Raw genomic sequence first — 22,600 nt, forward strand, 5'->3', positions numbered from 1 at the left:
ATAGAAGATGTTAATATTACATGAAAAACAAAATGTCCAGCAAGAAAGAGTCCTAGTAAATGCAGGTAAACCGGGAGAGCTGTTGCAGTAAAATAATGAGTGTGGAAATGATTAGATTACAATAAGAAAATGATGATAAATAGACATGGGATTTTTTTTTCTTTACTATATTTCCTTGTTTTCTTTACTATATTTCAGCAAGTTTAAAAATTAGAGAGTTACATATTCAGCCTGAAAAAGGGGAAGGAAGACTACTTTGCAGTCCATGCCGCATAGCCAGATTACTTTGTATTTTTCCTTATGTCAGCAAGTTAACTACCTCCAGGTCCTCTTCCCCATAAATACTTGAAGACAATTCAATTGACTTACTCTCCTCTTTCAAGCCCAATTCTCTCCTCCTGGAGGAGAAAAGGTTTTACTCATGGTAGTATTTTTAATTGTAATAAACAAGTCTCCCTTATGAAAGAAACACAATTTTAACCTTTAAAATTGTAAAAAACAAACAAACAAACAACAACAACAACAACAACAAACCTTTCAGATTCTCTGGAAGGTAAAGGTTCAGAAATTATGAATCTATTACTTCTTTACTTGATATAGAAAAGAACTTTCAAAGCATCACAATGTAATTTCATTCCACAAAGTAACTATTTTTTTCTTTAATTTTCTTTTCTTCTTCTTCCGCATATTTTTTGCGTTTGTAATTTTCCTAATCTCATTTCCCCTCTGCTCTAACCTGCTTTCTCAAATCATCTTATAATTTATATAATACTGGTAAACTTTTAGGAACTACTTTTATGAGTTACTGATTAATATAAAAAATAATCATGGGGAGCCTGGGTGGCTTAGTTGGTTAAGCACTGGAGTTTTGATTTCGCCTCAGGTCTGATCTTACGGTTTGTGGGTTCGAGCCCTGCATTGGGCTCTGCGCTGACAGTGTGGGGCCTGCTTGGGATCCTCTCTACCTGCCTTTCTCTCTGCCCCTCACCTACTCATGCTCTCTCACTCTCACTTTCTCAAAATAAATAAGTAAACTTAAAAAGATGTCCTCTTGCTATTAAAAAAAACCCTAATTACTATTTTTAAAGTAATGCATGATTAGATGAGTTAAAATCAGGTACTACACAAGATATGAATTGAATATTAAAAAGACTACTTTTCTTCTGTTATGAGATGTAACAAGGTGCTCATTTTACTACTCATGTTCTAGAAAAGTACAATTTATACATACAAATATATATATATGTACATTCACATACATAAATATTTTTATATATAAATATATAAATAGTTTTTACATAAAGTGTTCAATTTACGGGCTTACAATTCACAAACAGTACTGTAGTGGATATTTTATTGAATGTTTTACTGAAGGATTACAGGTATTCTATTCTATTTTATTCCTGATCACATTCTTGAAGTGTGCTCTGCCTGAAAGCATAGGCACTGCTACTTCTTTTGATTATCATGAGTAGGGCATACTTTCTTCATGTATTTACTTTTAACCTTTATGTGTTTTTATATTTAAAGTAGGTTCCTTGTAGAAATACATAGAATTGGGTCATGTTTTCTGATTCATTTTGACAGTCTCTTTTAATTGATATATTAAGACATTGACACTAAAAGTGAGTATTGATGTGAGTATTGATGAGTTTAATATCAACCACATTTGTTAGGGTTTAATATCAACCATATTTGTTACTGTTTTCTATTTGTTGCCATTATTCTTTCTTCCTAGTTTTTTTATTTCACCTTTTTTCTATTTATTGTGCTTTAGAATGAGTGTTTTTATATGATGCTGTATTCTTTCCTTTTTCACGATATCAGTTATATATTTTTAAACTTTTCTTTAATGGCTCCGCTAGAATTTTCAGTATACATTTACAGCTAATCCAAGTGCATTTTTAAATTGCACCTATTACTTCACACGGAGTGTACCTTATAATAACAAAACGTTCTAATTCCTTCCTCCCATCACTTTCATTACTTTTGTGATTCATTTCACTTATAAATAAGCATGTGTTTGTATATGTATGTATATATATGTACATACAAATATTTTGTTGGTATTATTTTTAACAATTTAAAATACATGCTGGAAAATATGCAATATATATTTCCAACTCAGATTTCTCTTTTGAGGGCCAAATGTTGCTATATTTTGAACAAACTGCTATTAGATCAATTCAGATAAAGAATATGAAAAGTTTTTATTTTACCTCTACTTAAATTTTTTGATGCCCTTTCTTCATGTAGATCTTAGTTCCAAACTATTATTTTCCTTCTCTCTAAAGAACTTCTAACATTTTTTGTAAGGCAGGTCCACTGACAAGATTTCCTTCAAGTTTTGTTTGTCTAATAGTCTTTTTCTTTACTTTAGATGCATAATTTTACACACTGCAGAATTCTGGGTTGGAGTTCTTTTTCTTTCAGCACATTAAATATTTCACTTCACTCTCTTCTTGTTTTCATGGTTTTGGGGAGAAATAGATACAACTCTTTTTCCTCTGTAAGTAAGGTGCTTTTTTCCCCCCTCTAGTTTTCCTTCAGGATTTTTTTTTTATCTTTGATATTTTGAAATTTGAAAATGATGCTCCTATGTGTAGTTTTTTTTTTTTTTTTTCTTTGTTTGTTTTGAATTTATCCTGTTTGGTATTCTCTGAGCTTGGTGGATCTGTGGTTTGGTGTGTGACATTAGTTTGGAGATATTCTCAGTCACTGTTTTTTCCAAAATACTTCTTCTCTTCCTTTTCTCTCTTTCTTCTGTTTTTGGTCTCCCCACTGTACAAATGCTACTTTTGTTGTTGCCACACAATCCTTGGATACTGTGTTCAGTTTTTATTTTTCATTATGTTCTCTTTACTCTTTGGTACTTAAGGATTCTATTGATATATTCTCCAGGTCAGAGATTCTTTCCAGAGCTGTGTTCAGTCTAGTGAAGAAAAAACAAAAAAACAAAAAACAAAAAAAGCTATCGAAGGCATTCTTTATTTCCGTTATAATGTTTTTGATCTCTAGCATATCTTTGTGCCTTTTTTTTTATTTTTAGCATTTCCATCACTCTGCTTACATTGTCCATCTGTTCTTTCAGTGCTGTCCCTTTTAGAGCCCTTAGCACATAAATCATAGCTGCTTTAAGTAGCCTGTCCGATAACCCAGCATCCTGCCATGTTGGTTCTGATGCTTGCTCTGTGTCTTCAAGTTGAATTTTTTGCCTTTTAGTAATATTTGTATTTTTTTCTTGATAACCAGACCTGATGCACCATGTAAAAGGAACTGCTTTAAGTAAGCCTTTGGGAATTTGCAGTGAGGCATGGTGGGAGGGGAAGCATTCTGTAGTCCCGTGATTAGGGCTCACTTTTTCAGTGAGCCTGTGCCTCTGGACTGTGAACTTCATAAGTGTTTTTAATTTTTCTTCCACCTTAGGTTATACAGGATGGCTAGCATGGGCTGAAGTTAGGTGGTTCCCTTTTATGTGGAAGACCATAGGTGACTAGTCTCAATTATTTCCTTTCTCCAAGGTAAATTAGGCTCTGATAATACCCCAGCAGCTTAGAGTTCTGGTTTACTAGTTTCTCCTGAGAGCAGGCTTGTGTAAGAACAGAGTACTCTGATATACCTCAAAATCCTTAGTAATCAAGAGGCGACATTTCGCCGATATTTTCCCTGGGAATATGGTTGAGCCTTTGGAAATTAATCTCAGAAAAGTGTGTGACCACCTATGACTGGATCCTTCTGGAGTTCTTAACTCTCAGACTTGTCCACCCTGAATCTTTAGCAATTCATTAATTACAGTTAAGGTTTTCCTACTCTGGCACTGCTAAACATGAGTTTATACCACTGTCTGCAACTCTAAATCATCATCCACCAATTGGATCATTCTAGCATCTCTCCTTGCTTATCTGTAAATTCCCAGCATAACAGAGAGAAACTGAGCTCCTAATTATTCAGTTATCAGTATACACGTGTAGTAGTATCAGAAATATTACCCCCTGCTCCATGGGAAGCAACCAGAATGCCATATTGATGGGTAGTTTCTTTTGTCTTCAGTCCTCAAAACTCCATTCATTTCCAAAATTAGTTATATCAGCACCTTTTTCTTTTTCAGACATTTGTCATACAGGTAGATTCACTGGCCAAAGTCTATTTTTCCTCATATCTTTCAAGTTCCTAAATTCTTTTTTTAGAAAATTCTTGTCCATTAAGTTTCATTCTTTATGCTGTGTTTGACGTATCCGTAATGCCATATAGGCACCATTAAATAATAATAATAGTTCACCACCATCAAAATCCCCTGTGCTTTCTGTTGAGACCTTCCTTTTTAACCCTCAAACCACTGGCAGCCACTGAACTTTTTACTCTTGCACTAATTTCGCCTTTTCCAAGTGACATTTAATTGGAAACATACAGTATGTAGCGTTTTAAAACTGGCTTATTTTACTTAGAAGATTTTTCCAAGTCTTTCCATGAGTCGATAGCTCATTTCCTCTTACCATTAAAAATATCCTGCTGTATGGATATGCTGTATTTTTATTTATCCATTATATGTTGAAGGACATCTTAGTTGCTTTGAATGAATCTGCTAGAAACATTTATGTGCATTGTTTTTGTAGAAATAAATTTGCAATTCACTTGGGTAAATACCTAGAAGCATAATTGCCGATTGCATTGTAAGACTATTTTCATAAGAAACTGCCGAGTTGTCTTCTAAAATGGCTAAAGATTCTGCAGTTTTGCATTCTCACAGCAATGAGAGAGTGTTCATGCCATTTGATATCTTTGCCAGCATTTGGTGGTGTCAGATTTACTGAGTTTTCTTTTTAGTATTGCAGATATTCTAATAGATATACAACAACATCTCATTGTTTTATTTTGCAATTCCCTACTGATAAATTACTTTGAGTACTGTTTTGTTTGTATATGTTCTTTGTTCGGATCTTTTGCCCATTTTTTTTTTTTAAATTAGACTTTTATTCTTTTCGTGGTGAGTTTAAAAGTCCTTACATGTTTTGGATACAAATCACTTACCAGATATCTTTTTTTTCAAATTTTCTCCTATGTGTGGTTTGCTTTTCATTCTGTTGATAGTGTTTTTCAGAGAGTGAAAGATTTTAAATTACTAAAGTCCAGGTTTTTTTTTTTATTTTAAATAAATCATGATGTATCTAAAAACTCACTGGGAAACCTAAGAGCAATTAGGTTTTCTCCTATGTTTTGTTCCAGAAGTTTGGTTAATTTTGCATTTTGCATTTAGGTCTGTGATCCATTTTGAGTTAATTTTTGTGAGATTTGTGAATTCCTTGTGAAGATTAACTGTTTTGCATTTGCATGTCCAGTTTTTTTCCTAACAGTTTGATGAATAAACTGTTTTTTTTTTTCCATTGAATTCTCTTTGTGCCTTGGCCAAAAACTGGTAGACTGTATCTGTATGAATTTATTTATAGGCTCTCTAGAAAATGGTTATTTTCCACTCATATAGCTGGTGTTTTGTTTTGTTTTGTTTTTGCCAATACCACAGCATCTTCGTTATTGTTGTTTTGCAGTAAATCTTGATATTAGATAGTGTCAGTCCTCCAAATTTGTTGTTTTTTTTTGTCATTGTCATGATGACTGTTCAGTGTCTTTTGCCTTTCCATACAAACTTTAGAATAAGTTTCTATCATGAACCTCAAAACACTTTGAGACTCATTACCTGGTTCTAAATTACTTCAAAATTTTTAAGTATTTCTTACAGCAGCACCTCACTCTCATTACCAAGATCTTTATTAATATTCTAGATCTGCCATTAACAAAACACCACAATCTGAGTGATGTTAAACAAATTTATTTATTCTTTCATAGTTTAATAACCTAGAAGTCCAAAATAAAGTTGTTGGAAGGTCCCATTCTCTCTCTGAAGGTTGTTATTCTTCCTTGCATTTTTCTAGCTTCTTAATGTTACTAGAAACCATTGACATTTTTTGGTTTGTAGATGCATCTCTCCAGTGTCTTCCTCCACTGTCACGTGGCATTATCTCCAAGTGTGTCTGTGTTCAACTTTTCCTCTTCTTGTAAAGATACCAAGCGTTGGATTAGGATTGACCCACCATAATCTAGTATGACCTCAGATTAATGTAATTATACCCACAAAGACCCTATTTACAAAGGAGGTCATACTCAAGTACCACAGTTAGAAATTCAACATATCTTTTTAGCTATACAATTCAACTTATAACATTGCATAATAGGAACTGATGTAAATAAGTCTTTCATGTGAGATTTTATGTCATAGGGTTAACATTGGGCAGTTTTTAAGATTTACTGTAGCATTAAATGGAAGAGGCCTCATGATTCTCAGGTGTTCTTGTTTTTTTGTCTTCTCAGGTGTCTCTTGTTTTCCCTAAGCCCACCTTCCCCCGCCCCCTATTTAAAGAGTATTTATTTTTTTTTAATTTTTATTTAAATTCCAGTTAGTTAACATACAGTAAACATTAGTTTCAGGTGTACTATATATGTTTGTGTGTGTGTGTGTGTGTGTGTGTGTGTGTGTGTGTGTGTGTGTGTGAGCCTTCCTCTTAAAAAAAGGTTGAGCTTTGTGGCTCTTTCGGCTGTAATCCTCTGTTCGCATACTTGAGCCTTGGATGCAGGGGTAAAGAATTGGAGAGGAAAATGATTTGGTTTCAGCATCTTAGTGAGCCTGTGTTTCCGGACTGCAACCTTTAAAAGTGTTTCCTTATTCTCTCTGTTCCCACAGGTTAAAAAGGAAGGCTAGAAGGAGCTGGAGTCAAGGAAATGCCCTTCCACCAAGTGAAATGTCTTTTTCACTGGAAGTAGGCATTTGCTAAGGAGAACACTCTCAGCATACTTCAGAATGGTTACTTTCCTCTCTTCCTGCCAGAGATACGAGGTGAGGTTTCTTTTTAATATACCTTTATTTTTGAGGAACTAGTGGGGTTCTTAGAGGTAAACCCCTCAAAAATAATGGGGTTCTCCTAAGACCAAAAACTAGGAGATTCACACTCACTGTGTTTCACACACATTCTCCAGCAATTTGTCAAAATTACCTTTTATATGTTTCTACCAGCTTATGACCCCAGGAACTTCGACTCCAGGTAAGCTTTCTCTGTGATGTTGTGAATTTGCCAGTCTCCCCAGATTTCAAAGTGTCAGTTTGGTCTGTGATCTCTTTTCTCTGATGGATCCAAGAAAATTTATTGATTCTTAGTTTGGAAATCTTTCTTGTGGTAAGGGTGGTATTGAAGACTTCCAAGCTTTTTCATGTCAGTGTTGAAACTAGAATCCCGTTGCTTTCAATGTTTGAAAGATAGTTTCATCATTTTTAAGATTCTTGTTTAGTTCTTTACTCACCGTGACCCTGCCTTTTGACCACCATTGTTTCCACTGAACAGTCAGATATTTGGGTTTCTTTTGTATGAGTAGCTTTACTGTGGCTCCTTTTAAAATTTGTTGTCTTTGGTTCTTCACCATCTTTACTATTAATGTATCTGGATGATATGTTGGCTTAAGATTTTTCTGCTTCTATCACTGTTACATTGATCGAGTTTTAATATTGTTCTACATAGATATGTCTGGTATGAAAATAATTTGGCTTTGATTTATCTTTTTATATATTATTGGATTTGATTTTCATATATGTTTTACATGCGTGCATCTATGTTCAGGAAATAACATTTTGTACTGAGGTTGGTTACCCTGGCCTCGTGAAAGATCAGAAAATGTTTTCTCTATTCCTATTAAGAATTAATGTAAATTTGTTATTCATTAAATGTTTCATGTGTTTTGCCAATGAAGCTATAAATTTGTGCAGGTTGTTTTGGGGTTGGGATGATCTTTAACAATAGATTAATTAGTGTGAATCAGACTAAATCTATAATCTTCAGTCTTATTTAGTTATGCTATTGAGGAATTTTTTATTTAATCCAATTTTATATGTATTAGGGTAAAGCTCTCCTTTCATACCAAGTTATTTTTTAATGCATCCCTGTTCTCTAGAATATAGCATTTTATCCTGCTATGTGACTATATGATTTGTATTTTCTCACTTATTTCTTTATTAATCTTTCCCGGGATGTTATCATTAAAAAAACATTTTCCTTTGTTGATTTTCTCCATTGTAATGATACCAGTCCATTAATTTTGTGTTGCCTTTTATTATTTTGTTCCTAATACATTTTGTTTTAGTTTGATTTGGCTTTCCCATAAAGTCTTGATGTGAAGAATAAATCATATAACTTCTGACATCACTTTTCTTATATAGAGATTTAACTATCAACTTCCGTCTGAGCTTTTAGGTCCAGGTACATGTTTTGAAATCTATTACTGTCTTTTTTTCTTACTTATTTTATGGATTTTCTTGATTCATGTATTATTAAGAATTCTGTGTTTTAGTTACAAGTGGTGTGGGGCAGGTATTTTCAGACTTGGCTCTTTCTAAAATAATGGCCAAAACTCCACAGGTCACAGAACCAGTGTGAGTGTTTTGCCTGTTGCTGTTTCTATCTCAATTATGCAGTTCAGTGTGGGAAATAAGCATCAGCTGTATGTATGAAATCACCATGTGCTGCACTTGAGGTGTAGTTTCATTATTTCTCCTAGCCTCATTACAGCTAGATTCCATTCAGATGCCACTGCTCCCACATACATCCATGTTCCATGTTGTCCCTCATGAGAAAATATCAATAATTCGCCTATAGTCCAAAGGTTTTATCACTGTACATACTAGCAACAATTGAGTCCTTATCGTCACTTTAAGAGAGAGAGAAAGAGAGAGAGAGAGAGAGAGAGAAGTCATATTCTAAAATACCATTCTGAAGGTCTTTCTAGGGCCACCCTTGGTACCAGGTGCATTAGTTTTGATTTCTCCAACAACACAGAGCTTGACATAGAACTTGAGTGCATATATTTTAATGCAAAAAATGATCTGAGGAAGAAGACAAGTAAACTGGGGAAGAGTAAGAAAATAGAGAAATAAAATAAATAAAAAAGCTATTGACCTTATTTCTTCTTTAGTTAACTGGGGCATGATTCTGCTGAGATCATTTGGGGAGTTGTAGGAGAATACCTCAAAAGTATTAACATGACAGATAGAGGGAAGCATATCTCTATTGGTTCATTTTCCTCATTGGTCAGGGGTCCTAGTATGGAGCACAATTTCCTTATAACGTTGGATTTTTAAATGTTCAAGAACCCAGTGTGTTGCTATAAATTCAGATTCCACAGTGTTACAGAAGGTGTGGCATAGAAATCTAAAATCACATGATGGCATTGAAGCAAGGTTCTGCCAATGTCTATCTGCAAGATTAGTTACCATAGCATAGTTAAGATCAAATGTGGGCTAAGAGAATTTCAGGTGATACACAAGACAGGTCTGATACAATAGTGTATTCTAACTGTTAAAGTTGTAAGTAGCCAAAGAATGTTTCAAAAATAGAAGAGGTAAGTATGCCAAGTAGATAAATTCTCTTCTCTAGTTTATGTTTAATATTTATTACATTTTCTAGAAAGAAATACTAAAATGTAATAGTTTTGGTCACCTTTTGTGTCAGTATAACTAAACTATAGTTTTCAGTTTTTCAATCAAACACAAATATGTGTTTGATTATAATGTGTTAAGGTAGTTTGTAGATGTGACTAAATCATATTAGCTGACTTTAAAGGAAACTTAATCCTTGATAATGTGGACCTGATTCAATCAGTTGAAAGGCCTTGCTAGCAGAGCTGAGACTTATCTGAAGAGGCATAACTTCTGCCTCTTGATAGCAGCTTTAGTTCAAACCTAAGAATTCTAGCTAGCCTTTCTATATGCCTTGCCCTAGGGACTTCATACTTGTATAGCTAGGACACACAATTGTGTTAACCAGGTATTTATAGGATTCCCTTAATATATATCTTCCGCTAGTTCTCTTTCTCTGAACATTCTCTGATACTGACTTTGTTACCAAAAGTGGTTCTAGAGAAAAGAATTTTAAGAATGTGATTTTTGGATTGGTTCTGTGTCTTCTAAAATTTGTTCTTTAGTCAGATTACATACAAAGCCACTAAAGACTTTATTTTCAAGAGTGAAGAGAGCACTGGTGTTTCACAACATGATATGGCAATATCCATTAGAAAAATACATCATATATTATTTTTTTAATGTTTATCTATTTATTTATTCTGAGAGAGTGTGTGCTCCTGTGCGCATGAGTGAGGGAAAGGGGCAGAGAGAAAAAGGGAGAAAGAGAATCCCAGTAGGCTCCATACTGTCAGCAATAAGCCTGACATGGGGCTTGATCTCATGGTCAAGACATGGGTGCTTAACCAACTTAGTCACCCAGTATCCCTCATTGTATATTCTTTAAAAATATCCATATAGTTGTTGAGATTCTGTTCACTAAATATATACTTAGAACATTCAAACTAAAAGCTTATGGGATTGGCTAGTTGCTCATAACTGAGCTATAAAAAAAAAAATGAGGAAAGGATGGGACAATCTCACAGCTTCAGATTACCAGTTTAAGTTCCACATAAATGATCTTAAGTCTTCTATATCTGCTCCCAAATAAAGTCTATGCCCTGGAGACTCAGGGCCAAACTTTCTGAAAGTCATTTTTTTGTGAGTGGTTAAATTACAACTCAAATTGAGTTTCCAAATTAGTAAAATTTCTGTTAAAGCTATGACATGTATGGGGGGGGGGTGTAAAAATGGCATCCTGAAAATTGGAATGGGAACATATAGATAGATGTTGATAAATCTAGGGACTTTGACACTTAGATTCTACCAACTCTTCTTTGCCTGTAGAAATAACTCTTCTAGGGGCATCTGGGTGGTCAGTCGGTCAAGGGTCCAACTTCAGCTCAGGTCACAGTCTCACAGTTCGTGGGTTCCAGCACTGCATGGGGCTCTGCACTGACCACTCAGAGCCTGGAGTCTGCTTCAGATTCTGTGTCTTTCCCTTTCTCTGCTGTTCGCCCACTTGTGCTCTCTGTCTCTCAAAAATAAATAAACACTTAAAAGAAATAGCTGACTATGAAGTTTAGCACTTCTTTGCCTAAATAAGTGGTCTCCACTGAATTAGTTGCCATGCATGGAACTGCTAATCCTCTTTAGGTCCTACCTCCATTACCTTTCTTGTTTCTAGACCAATAACATGCCCCATATGGCCACAAAGGGTAAAAAACAAAGCTTGACCCACAGAGAATTCTTCAGTATACCAACAGAATTACATATTTTCCCTAATTTATCCTAAAAGAAATCTGAGGAATATGGATGGAAAATGATCAAAAGGGTTTCGGATCATAGAAGGAATATAAACTTGGGTCAAGATGAACTTATTGATTTGTGCCCACTAAACAGATTCCAGATTCAATGTTTTAGCTTGAAGATTTAGAAAAGGCTGTAAGCCGTTTGCGTGGTTTCCTGAAACATGGACCCAAAATAAGTAGATTGAAATACCAGAAATTTCCTAGCCTATAGAGAAAAATAGCAAAGCTTAGGGAGGTTGGATTATTAGAGTGTAATTACCTTATAAGAATTTTTCATCTACCCCAGTGAGATCCAGAGGACATACCTTTCACCACACTGTGAGGGAAGCCCCACCATACTTGAGGAGCTCAGGGGTTTCACTCTTCTTTGTAGGTCAGAAGTTACAGTAAGAATTGCTACCCTTGAACTAGAATCCCTAAATTCACTGGATGTAATTGGATCCTGGAGCAAAAGGACAAACTGGTGACATGTAATCACCAAAGACAAGGAAGGTGGGTTTACCATAATGGACAACTGAGGCAATGCATTGACTAGTTAATCATAATATCCCCAGAAGAGAAATAGGACAGTCTATCAAATATTTTATTTGATCTGTGTAAGCAAAGGAGTTCAGGATTGAATGAGCAGAATTCTTATTTTAATTGCCTAAACAGAGTCATGGCTCTTACATTAGTTCTCAAACTGGAGGCAATTTACAAGATATAGAACCCTTTGAAGGAAAAAGAGTCTGGGTCCCCTTGAACAAGAACCCTGCTAAACTCTCAATTAGTACTGCTAATGTATCTCTGACTTTTCCATAGGCACTATACAAAGTTAGTGTGACTGTGCAATAGGGAGAGAGAAATAATCATAATCCTCTGAGATTGCTAGACATTGGCTGTGAACTGATAATAATTCCTAGAAATCAAAACATCTGTTGGAGCCCATGAGTCCCTGTAATGATTTTTGGAAGTTAGGTGATCAATGGAATTTTAACTTAAGTCTGTCTCACAGTGGGCCCAGTGGAACTCTGAACCCATTCTGTCTTGATTTTTCCAGTTCTAAAATATATAATTGGGGAGAAAAACATATTCAGCAACTATCAAAATATCCACATTGGTACCCTGACCTGTGGAGTGAGGACTTTTATATTACAAAAGACCAAATAGGAGCCACTACAACACCTCAACTGACAGAAATATTAAACCAAAGGCAAGGTGACATTCCTGGAGTGATTGCAGAGGTTAGAGGCACCACTGAGGACTTAGAAGATGCAGGGGTTGGGACTCCCTCCGTATGCCATTCAGTTGCCTGTTTGGCTTGTGAAGAAAGTAGATGTGGACAATGACCATACTCCTAAAATTAATTGGTTGGTGACTCCAGTTGCAACTGCTATTTCAGATGAAGTTTTATCGCTTTATCACATCAGCAGATACCTTGGTACCTGGTATGCATCTATAATCAGTCAAATGTTTTTGTCAGTGTTACCATTGCTTGTTCATTTATTTCACTTGGCACGGCCAGTAATCCTTCTTCACTGTACTATCTCACAGGTATATCAACTCCATGGCTTCATGGCATAATTTAGTCTTCAGAGAACTCGATCATCTTTCCCTTCCATAGGATATCATATTGATTCATTACATTGATGAACTTATGCTGATTATACCTCAGGTGCAAGAATAACAACTATACTAGACATATCGGTAGGAAATTTGCATGTCAGAGGTTAGATAATCTAAGAACAGAAGAGCCTTATACCTCAGGGGAATTTCTAATGCTCCAGTGGTATGAATATACTTTCTAAGGTAAAAGATAAATTGTCACATCTGTCTGCTTCTAGACAAAACAAGGTACAATGTCCAGTGGGATTATTTGAGTTTTAGAGGCAACATATTTCTCATTTTGGTGTTAATTTGGTCCAAGAAGCCCCCAAACTTCTATTTTTAAGTAGGACTCCAAACAAGAGAAGGCTTCACAACAGGTCTAGAATGTTGTATAAGATACTTTCCCACTTGAGCCTCATGATCCACCGGATCCAGTGCTATTTAAACTACCAATGAGAGAGAGTCATACTGTTCGGAACCCTTGGAAGGTCCCTGTAGGTGAATCACTGTGCTGACTCTTAGGAGCGCTAAGAGCGTTTCTCCTTTTGAGAAACAGCTTGGGCTTGCTACTCTACTAACCTATATGGGTAACTACTCTCCTTTTGAAAAACAGCCTGGGCTTGCTACTGGAACTTAGTAAGGGCTGAAGGCTTACTCATGGGCCATTACTCACCAAACTTTAGCTGCTCATTACCAACTGGGTGTCATTTGACTCAACCATAATGTTGAGTGTTCCCAGCAGCACTCCATTATCAAATAAAAGTGATAGGAGATCAGCCTCTTGCTTTCATGGTCAGCTTAAGAATAAGATAGGGACACAAATTTTTATGGCCCTCACTCCTACATTACTTTCTCTCTCCTAATCTTTATCTGTGAACTCATGGGGATTCCATTATAACTAGTGGACTGAGAAAGGGAAAGCTTTAGCCTGGCTTATAAATGCTTCTGAAAAACATACAGGCACCACCCAAAGTAGACAACTGGAGCACCATGGCTCCTTTCTAGGATAGCTCTGAAGGACAGAGATAAAATCCTCTCAGTAAGCAAAACTTCAAATGGTAAACCTGGCTGCTCATTTAGCCTGGAAGGATAAGTAGTCAGAAGAAGTGGTCTGTATGGGTTGTGACCAGTGGTTTGGCTGGATGGCCAGGGACTGGGAAGACACATTAGTGGGAGATTGGTATCAAGAAGCTCTGGGGAGGGTGTATTTGGATAGTTCTTTATGAATAGGAATCAATGTGAAGATAAGTGTGTGCCATGTGAATTGTCACCAAAGTGTGACCCTAGCAAGGGAGGGTTTTAACAAGCAAGTGTGTAGGATGACTCATTCTGAACAAGTCCAACCTTGCTCTAGCCACTGCTGAATGACTAATCTACCAGCAGCAAAGAACAACACTAAGACTACAATATGACCTTCATTCCCAGTATGACCCTCATTCCCAGCTGGTGGTCAACCAGCTACCTGGTGGTTGATTACTTACATTGGAGTGTTTTTATCATAGCAGGGGTACCCCTTTGTAGTTCCTGGAATAGTTACTCTGGATATGTATTTTCCTTCCCTGAATGCAAAAACATACACTTGTAGATTTATACAGTGCCTAATCTGCCTTCATGGTATCCCGCATAGCATTTCTCCTGATCAAATAAGTCATTTTGCAATAAATGAAGTATGACAATGGGCTCATGCTCATGGAATTCATCTGTCTTATCATGTTTCCCGTGATCCTGAAGCACTTGACTAGATAGAAGAATAGAATGGCAGTCACAGCACCAACTGGGTGGCAGTGCCTTGTAGGACTGGGAAGTGATTTCCAGGAAGCTGTCTATGCTCCACATCAGTCTCCGGGATATAGTGTTGTTATTCCCATTGCCAAGAATTGCAGGTCCAGGAATCAGTATGTGGAAATGGAAGAAGCCCCACTTATGATCCACTGGCAAAATATTTACTTGTCATTCCTCCGTTAGGCTCTGTCAGTCTAGAAGTGTCAGAGGGAGAAATGCTTCTGACATGAGAGACAATAATGATTCCACTTAAGTTGAAATTTAACTATCACCCGGCCAATTGGATTTCTCATGCCTCTAACTCAACAGTCAATAAAAAATGTTATTGGGGCACCTGGGTGGCTCTGTTGGTTGCTTGTCCGACCTCAGCCCAGGTTATGATCTCGCAGTTCATGAGTTCAAACCGTGCATAGGTCTCCCTGCTCTCAGCACAGAGGCCCCCTTGAGATCCTCTGTCCCTCTTTCTCTCAGCCCCTCCCCCTCCTACGCTCTCTCTGTCAAAAATAAATGAACATTAAAAAACAAGTTCAGACTTACAACCACACAGACCCAGCCTGTTCTTTAAAAAAAAAAGGGGGGGGGGGGGGATGGCGCCAGGGTGGCTCAGTCAGTTAAGCGTCCAACTTTAGCTCAGGTCATGATCTCACAGTCCGTGAGTTCGAGCCCCGTGTCAGGCTCTGTGCTGACAGCTCAGAGCCTGGAGCCTTCTTTGGATTCTGTGTCTCCCTCTCTCTGCCCCTCCCCTGCTCATGCTCTGTCTCTCTCTGTCTCAAAAATCAATAAAAAAAATTCTTTTAAAAATTAAAAAAAAAGTTATTGTACTAAATGGGATGATTTTTTTTTCATTGATTATCGAAGGGAAATTGTGTCATTACCATAAAGTGGAGATGAGGAAAGTTATGCCTGGAATACAGAAGAGTCCTTAGGGATCTCTTACCATGTCCTGGGATTAAAGTCCATGACAAACTTCAGCAATCTAATTTATGCAGAACTGCTAAAGATCCATACTCTTCAGCTTAAGGTTTGGTTCGCCACCACACCACCACCCCTCCCCACCACCAGAGCAGTGATCCATCAGCCAAAGACTTCGCATCCTTCTCTGAGGAAAGAGTATGTGTTTAGTTGTATGTGGGGTAGTTTGTATCCCATATGTTGTTGGTATGCTTGTTTAGATATTAATTATGGATCAAGGAGATGAGGTGCCAGTGTGAGAAGAGGTAGACTATGATGGTCAATTTCATGTGTCATCTTGGCAAGGCTGGAGTCCCCAGTTCTTCAAACACTAATCTAAGTGGTGCTTGGGAAGGTATTTCATAAAGATTATGATGAAGTCGAGGTGAGTTGACTTTAAGTGATATTATTTTAGATAATCTGGATAGGCCTGATTTCACCTTTGAAAGGCCTTAAGAATTGAACTGAGGCTTCTCTGAAAAAGAGAAAAAAAATGTGCCTGTGGACTGCAGCTTTACCTGATGCCAGGGACTCCCAGTTTACCATTCCTGACATTACCTACAAAGTCAGACATCCATAGCCAGTTCTAACAATCACATAAGGCAATTTTTTCCTTTGCAATAAATCATAGTATATATCACCTAATGGTTTTGTTCCCCTGGATGATCCCTGAATGATACATATTTTGACACCCGAATTGATACAGTATCTGAGTAGTATGCAGAAGGAAAGTAATCCAGTTTATTGTTTTAGCACATAGGCTGATTAAAAACACAGACTGACAATTTTAGAGCAGGATTTCCCTTCACACACTGAAATTTAAAGCAACATGTTAAGGGCTCCTGAGTGGCTCAGTTGGGTGAGAGGCTGACTTCGGCTCAGGTCATGATCTCGCTTGAGTTTGAGCCTCATGTCAGACACTGTGCTGACAGCTGGGAGCCTGCTTCAGATTCTGTGTCTCCTTCTCTGCCCCTCCTCTGCTTGCGCTTTGTCTCACTGTCCCTCTGTCTCTCTGTCTCTCTCTCTCTCAAAAATAAATACACATTAAAAAAAAATTTTAAACAACGCATTATAGTAGCTTCCTTAAAGACATGACAGGGAGCATAACCTACAATTTCTAATAAGCAAAAGGAACAGAAAATGAAATATATTTGATTCTTTTTAATATATTTACTGTCATTAAATGATTCAAGCTGATATTTCTGTTTTCAAAGCAGCTGTTCCCTTTGATGTTCAGGTATGTGTTTAATCCCTTAAATTACCAAAATCTTTATAATAATCAGTTTTCCCTGTATTTTCAAGTAGACTCCATTTTAAAGAAAGTCTTACCTGATTGCATATTAATATTTAAGTGATGTAAAATGCATGAAAGAAATTTAGAAGCAGGCTTTTAGCATGTTAGATATGTTGGAACTGATGTGAAATATTTATAATTAATACATTGTTATGCATTTATTCATGTCATTGTCTTAGTTATATTTAGTCATAGAATTGATAACGATAATGAACAGTAACCTCTGGTAGAAAAATGTTTAAATGTTCAGTTATATGCTATGCTGTTTAATACATCTTTACTTGGCGGGGGAGGAGATTATTTTAATATATGTAATACAGATGTAATCTCCTCCCCCCCAAGTAAAGAAATAAATTTACCAATGTTCTTTTGTAAAGTAAATTCAATGATTAAATATTTAATACAAATATACCTATACCTATATTCACTGTGGCTTTACTTCTAAAAATGACCTGTTTATCTCTTCTGCTAAAAAATGTTGGGAGATAGGTTTATGTCATTCATTACTAAGGAAAATTGTAAAAGGGTATATATGAAAGATAGTTCATAACCTGTCTCTATCACTGTATTTAGATGACCAGTGACATTTTCTGTGTCCCATCTTTTAGTTCATATTGAGACTCATCTTTTCTGCAGTGTAATGTGAACCACTCATTCCTTTGATTCACAGAGTAATAAACAAATGATGAACATTTTCCTTTTCCTTTTCCTTTTCGTTTTCCTTTTCATATTGGTTTACGGATTCTTTTCGGTCTGCTCTTTTATACTGTGTTCTCAAATAAATCTTAATGCCAACTCCATTTTGATTCCATTAGTTTGGTCCCAAATTTGCCTAGTAAATATGCTTTTTTTTTTTAAGAATGCATTTCATTAGAAAGTTGACACATTGACTTCCTAGAATGAAATTGCTCTTGACCATGGAGTTTAGAATCTTTAATATTCGATCAAGTGTCATCTTATCCAACTCAAACTTGTACACATGTTATAGAAGGATCCAGTGGCAAAGGTAAAACAACAGATTTTATCTGTTGATTGAACCTATGAAGTGAAACAAGTAGCTATTTAGTATGTATTGCAATTTCCTCAAGATACATACTCATACATAAAAATGTATATTAAATACAATTAGCTTTCCTGGAGATTACTTTTAAAACTTTTTTTTTTTACCTGACTGGGAATTTAAATTTATATTTTTATGTCAATATGGAGGAAAATTATCCTAATTTTTGAATTACATAATTTTAAGACACTTTCTAGTCAATATCAAAAGTAAAACCTTTTTTAGTTTTATGTATTAGTTCTCTCCTAATCCTCTGAAATATTTATAAAAGTTATACCAGGCTAACCTGACAAATAGAATGTGACAGATTATGGAGTTGAGGTTTAGAGAACATGTTTTACTTTCTTAAGGCCTCAAAGCTAATTAATGGTAGAAACATAATTTATATATATTTTTTTCTGATACCCTGGAACAAATTCTTATGTATTATTGGACTTTTTCTAAGTATAAACATAAAAAAAAATAGTTTACAAACTGATATCTCAAACAACTAAAAAAGGTAACTGATGACTGGGAATAAGTAAGGGAAGGAAGGAAGGAAAGAAAGGAAAGAGGGAATGGGTCCTATTCTCTCTGGCTTCCCCATGTCAGTGGTGTTGGGAAAACTGAATATCCACATGAAAAATAATAGAGTTTGACCTTTATGCCGCCCCCCCCCCCCAACACACAGACAAAATCAAAGACTTAAGTATAAGATCTAAACTCTTAGAAGAAAACATATGGGAAAATTCTGATGCCATTGGACTTGACAGTGATTCCTTGAATATGACACCAAAAGCACAGGTAAGAAAAGAACAATAAATATATTGGATTATATGAAAATTAAAACTTTTGTGCCTCAAAGACACTATTAACAGAGTAAAAGGGGAACCCATTAAATGAGAGAGGTTTGCAAGTCTTAAATCTGATGAAGGGTTAATATCTAGTACATGCAAAAATACCCCTATGCAACTTAGCAGCAAAAAGCAAAACCTAATTAGAAAAAATGTGCAAAAGACTTGAATAGACATTTTCCAAGGGTGATATGCAAATGGACAGTAGCGTATAAAAAGATACTTAACATTAATTATTATAAATGCAAATTTATCCAAATGATAATGATCTGCCACCTCATACTCATTAGGGAAATTGAGGGGTGGGAGGGGGGATTGAATGAATAGTAAAATGGTATTTTCTATCTCCATAGTTTTTCCTTTTCCAGAACATCATTCAGTTGGAATCAGGCAGTATGTAGCCTTTTTAAACTGGGTTATTTTACTTAATAGCATGCATTTAAGATTCTCCCATGTCTTTTCATGACTTGATTGTTCATTTCTTTTTAGCACTGAATAACATCTCATTGTCTGGATGTAAGACTGTTTATCCATTAACCTACTAAAGGGCATCTTGGCTTCTTCCAGGTTTTGACAATTATGAATAAAAATGCTATAAATACCTGTGTTTAGGTTTTTTTGTGGACCTTAGTTTGCCGCACATTTTGGCAAATACCAAGGAGGACAGTTGCTGGATTGGTATAGTAAGGATGTGTCTAGTTTTGCAAGAAACTGATTTCTAAAGTCATTGTGTCATTTTACATTCCCATTAATGAATGAGGGTTCCAGTTGCTATATATGAGCCATAACCAACATTCAGTTATCTCATTGTTTCATAGCATTGCCTTGAAGAATTGAGGTTATATGTAGAAGCATCAAATTGGTGGCCAAGCTTAGCTCATACTCCCTTCTTTGCATTTTCTAGGGGCAGTGAAAGGGAGTATCTTGTTCCTTCATCTTCTGTATTAATCCATGAAACACTTTCATTAAGAAATGCAAAAAATGGGAAGAATGTTAGGATATTATTCAGATAAAAGTAAATGAATAGAAACATAAACAAATGTAAATAAAGCACTGAACATTATAAGATCAGAGTAGTAGATGATCTATTTATCTCTCTCTCTTCTTAACTTTAAAAATGGTGACATTATTATTAGTGCCTCTGCAAAGGGCTATTGTAAGAATACCTGACCAGTGGCCCAATGACCATTTTTCTGTGGTATAAATGTCACAGTTATTATACTCTGTTTTTAAATATAAATTTAATTTTATTAATATATTATAATATATTATTATATTTATTATAATTATAAATAATTTATTATATAAATTATTATAATTTATATTAATATAAATTTATAAATTAATATAAAATATTAAAATTTTAATTTAATATAAAAATTAATTTAATTTTAATAAAATTAAAAATAAATTTAATTAGTTCTGTTCATAGATAAAGAATCTGAGGCTTCAAAAGTCAATGTTTTCCTGAGGTTTCGTTACTAGAAAATACCAGAAATTTATTTTTTCCCTGGAGTAAGAAGAGGAATTAAATCATTTTGTGAATTTTCAGAAGTGTTAAAATTTAGATCTTTATAATACTCTAATATAAAGCTATATTGTTAGATATTAATTATTAACATACTTGTCCTCTACTCCACTAAATTTTGAGCACCTACAGGTTTAAAACAAGACATACTTCAATTACTCTTTAAATCCTAGAGTCCTTAGCATGGAGCTCAATTTATAGTGTTCAATATATATGGGTCCTATTGATAGACTGATTGATTGTTTGAGTCCATGAAGGGGCTTATAAATTCCAATTATTACGGAATAGTAACAAAAGGTGATATGTTAACTGAATATTATGCATCTAACTTGTTCCATTGGAGAATAGTGTCTGCTTCAGTATATATATTGTCATGATGAACTACATATGTAAATGAACATGTTTTGTATGTATATGTATATCACATACCACACGTGTGTATATATAACATATATATGCACATTGTATATATGATAAATACTTCAATATAAAATGTAGAATGAATATTGTTTTACTGAGACAAGAAAGAAATGTTTGTAGCAATTGTGTCTGTTATAGAGTTTATATCTCACAATCCTGCTGAGTCCCTAGTTCTAAAAGAATGTCTTTTCTGCCGAGAGCAGTGCTTGGTACATGCGTGGCTGGGCTTTTTGAATAGTGTTGCATCCTGTAGCAGTGAGTCATGGAGGTGCTGAGAGGCCTCGATTCTCATTGATTTGAGTGGCCACATGGGGAAATAGCTTCAATTTATTATTTTATCATTATTTATCCAGTCCCAGATTATTTTATGAGTTCATATCACTAAAAACAAATAAAATTTTCTATTATTTTCCTATTAAAAGTAAAAACATTTTACATATACTATAGCTGATAGTTTGTGATTATTCTTAAAAGAAAGAAGCTAACAATTCTTTTTCTTGTTTTTTTTTTTTAGCCTTTTGCAGATTTTGAGAATCAAGGCAATTCTCATGTGCTTTTTGAGAATCAAGGCAATCCTCATATGTTTTATTTTTCCTTGCAGAAATTTTTACGTTGAGATACAGTAAGATAAATCCATTGCTTAGATTTTTTTTCTTGGAGAAAGAAAAATATGAAGGTGATGATAGATTGATGTTGGGTTTTAGAAGTATTTTTTTTATGATTGATTTCTCTTTAAGAGAATTGTTATGAGTTTGTCATGCATTTATTGGTTCTTAATAGAGAAGATATTTTTTACTGACAAAAATTATGAACAGAATTTTCAGTTGATTTCTAGGAAAGGTCATTTAGAAATAAATATTGACTTATTTTTCTTTGTTCATATCAATAATTTTGGTAATAAGAATTTAATTATAGAAGGATGAATGGTATGATCATTTACCAAATGTAATTACATGTCTGTTTTTCCCAACTGCCACACTAAGAATTAGTGACTAATAAGATGTATCTGAAAGATTTAGTGGGCATTTGGAGTCCACTTAGTTCCTCCATAGTGAATGTCTTTAAAGCTCCAGTGTGCTCTTTTCTTAACACTTAGTAACCTGGCGTCTGTTTTTAACTTACCCTACAGTATCACCTGTACTTATTTCCTCAGTTTTCATTCCCTTTAACTTTTCTTCAATATTTGATGCTCAGTTTTTATCCCAGCTAATACTATGCCATCTTCTGTATTAATGTATTCTTTAGTTTTTCTAAATCTCACTGTCACACTCTGTGTTTCCTTTAGTTGTATCTTTATTTTGCATTTACTGATACATGAGACATTTCTCTCTTGCATCAAAGTGCTTATGTTTCTTGAATCTTCATTGTAAATTTGACTCCACATTTCTAGCTAGTATAACTCATGCCTTCTTGTATGCCACCCAACTATCTCAAATGTAATGTATATAAAATTAAATTATTTCACCCCTCCCATCTCTACAACAAGAATAGGTTCTTTTGTATATTTTACCTCTTCTGAAAATCCACAGAATAATTCTCTTTGCCCTGTTTTTCTAGAAAAAAAGGGACTCGTTTGTGTGTTTTCCTTTCTTTGTGCCTTCTAAATGGGATATATATTAATTTACAGTGTATGAAATAATTTCACATATACTTTTTTCAGCTGATATTCCTACCAAAAGCAACCTGTATTTTACAGCAAGATTAAATGGCTTTACTAAAAAAGTCTGTATATGTATAAATAAGGATCTCATTACCTGTTTATTTAAATCTTTACTTTGTGAAAAGACAAAGTACAATTGGATTTAGTTTGGATAAAAAAAATAGTTTGGATTACCAAATATTCCCCACCCATAGAGAAAGTTTAGGTATGTTAAATGATTATATTTTGTTTGCTTGAGCTA

General features: G+C 35.0%; 2 pseudogenes; one reads left to right on the forward strand and one right to left on the reverse strand.

The window, feature by feature from the left end:
- The window catches only part of LOC109267668 (40S ribosomal protein S3-like), a 74,324-nt pseudogene extending 62,575 nt beyond the window's left edge, over window positions 1-11,749 (reverse strand).
- A 746-nt stretch (window positions 11,750-12,495) lies between these two features.
- LOC109267688 (transmembrane protein 179B-like) overlaps window positions 12,496-22,600 on the forward strand; it is a 48,657-nt pseudogene continuing 38,552 nt past the window's right edge.

The sequence above is a fragment of the Panthera pardus genome, unplaced genomic scaffold (genome assembly GCF_024362965.1).
Source record: "Panthera pardus isolate Hobbes unplaced genomic scaffold, ASM2436296v1 HiC_scaffold_2, whole genome shotgun sequence".
In the NCBI taxonomy this organism is placed as follows: domain Eukaryota; kingdom Metazoa; phylum Chordata; class Mammalia; order Carnivora; family Felidae; genus Panthera; species Panthera pardus.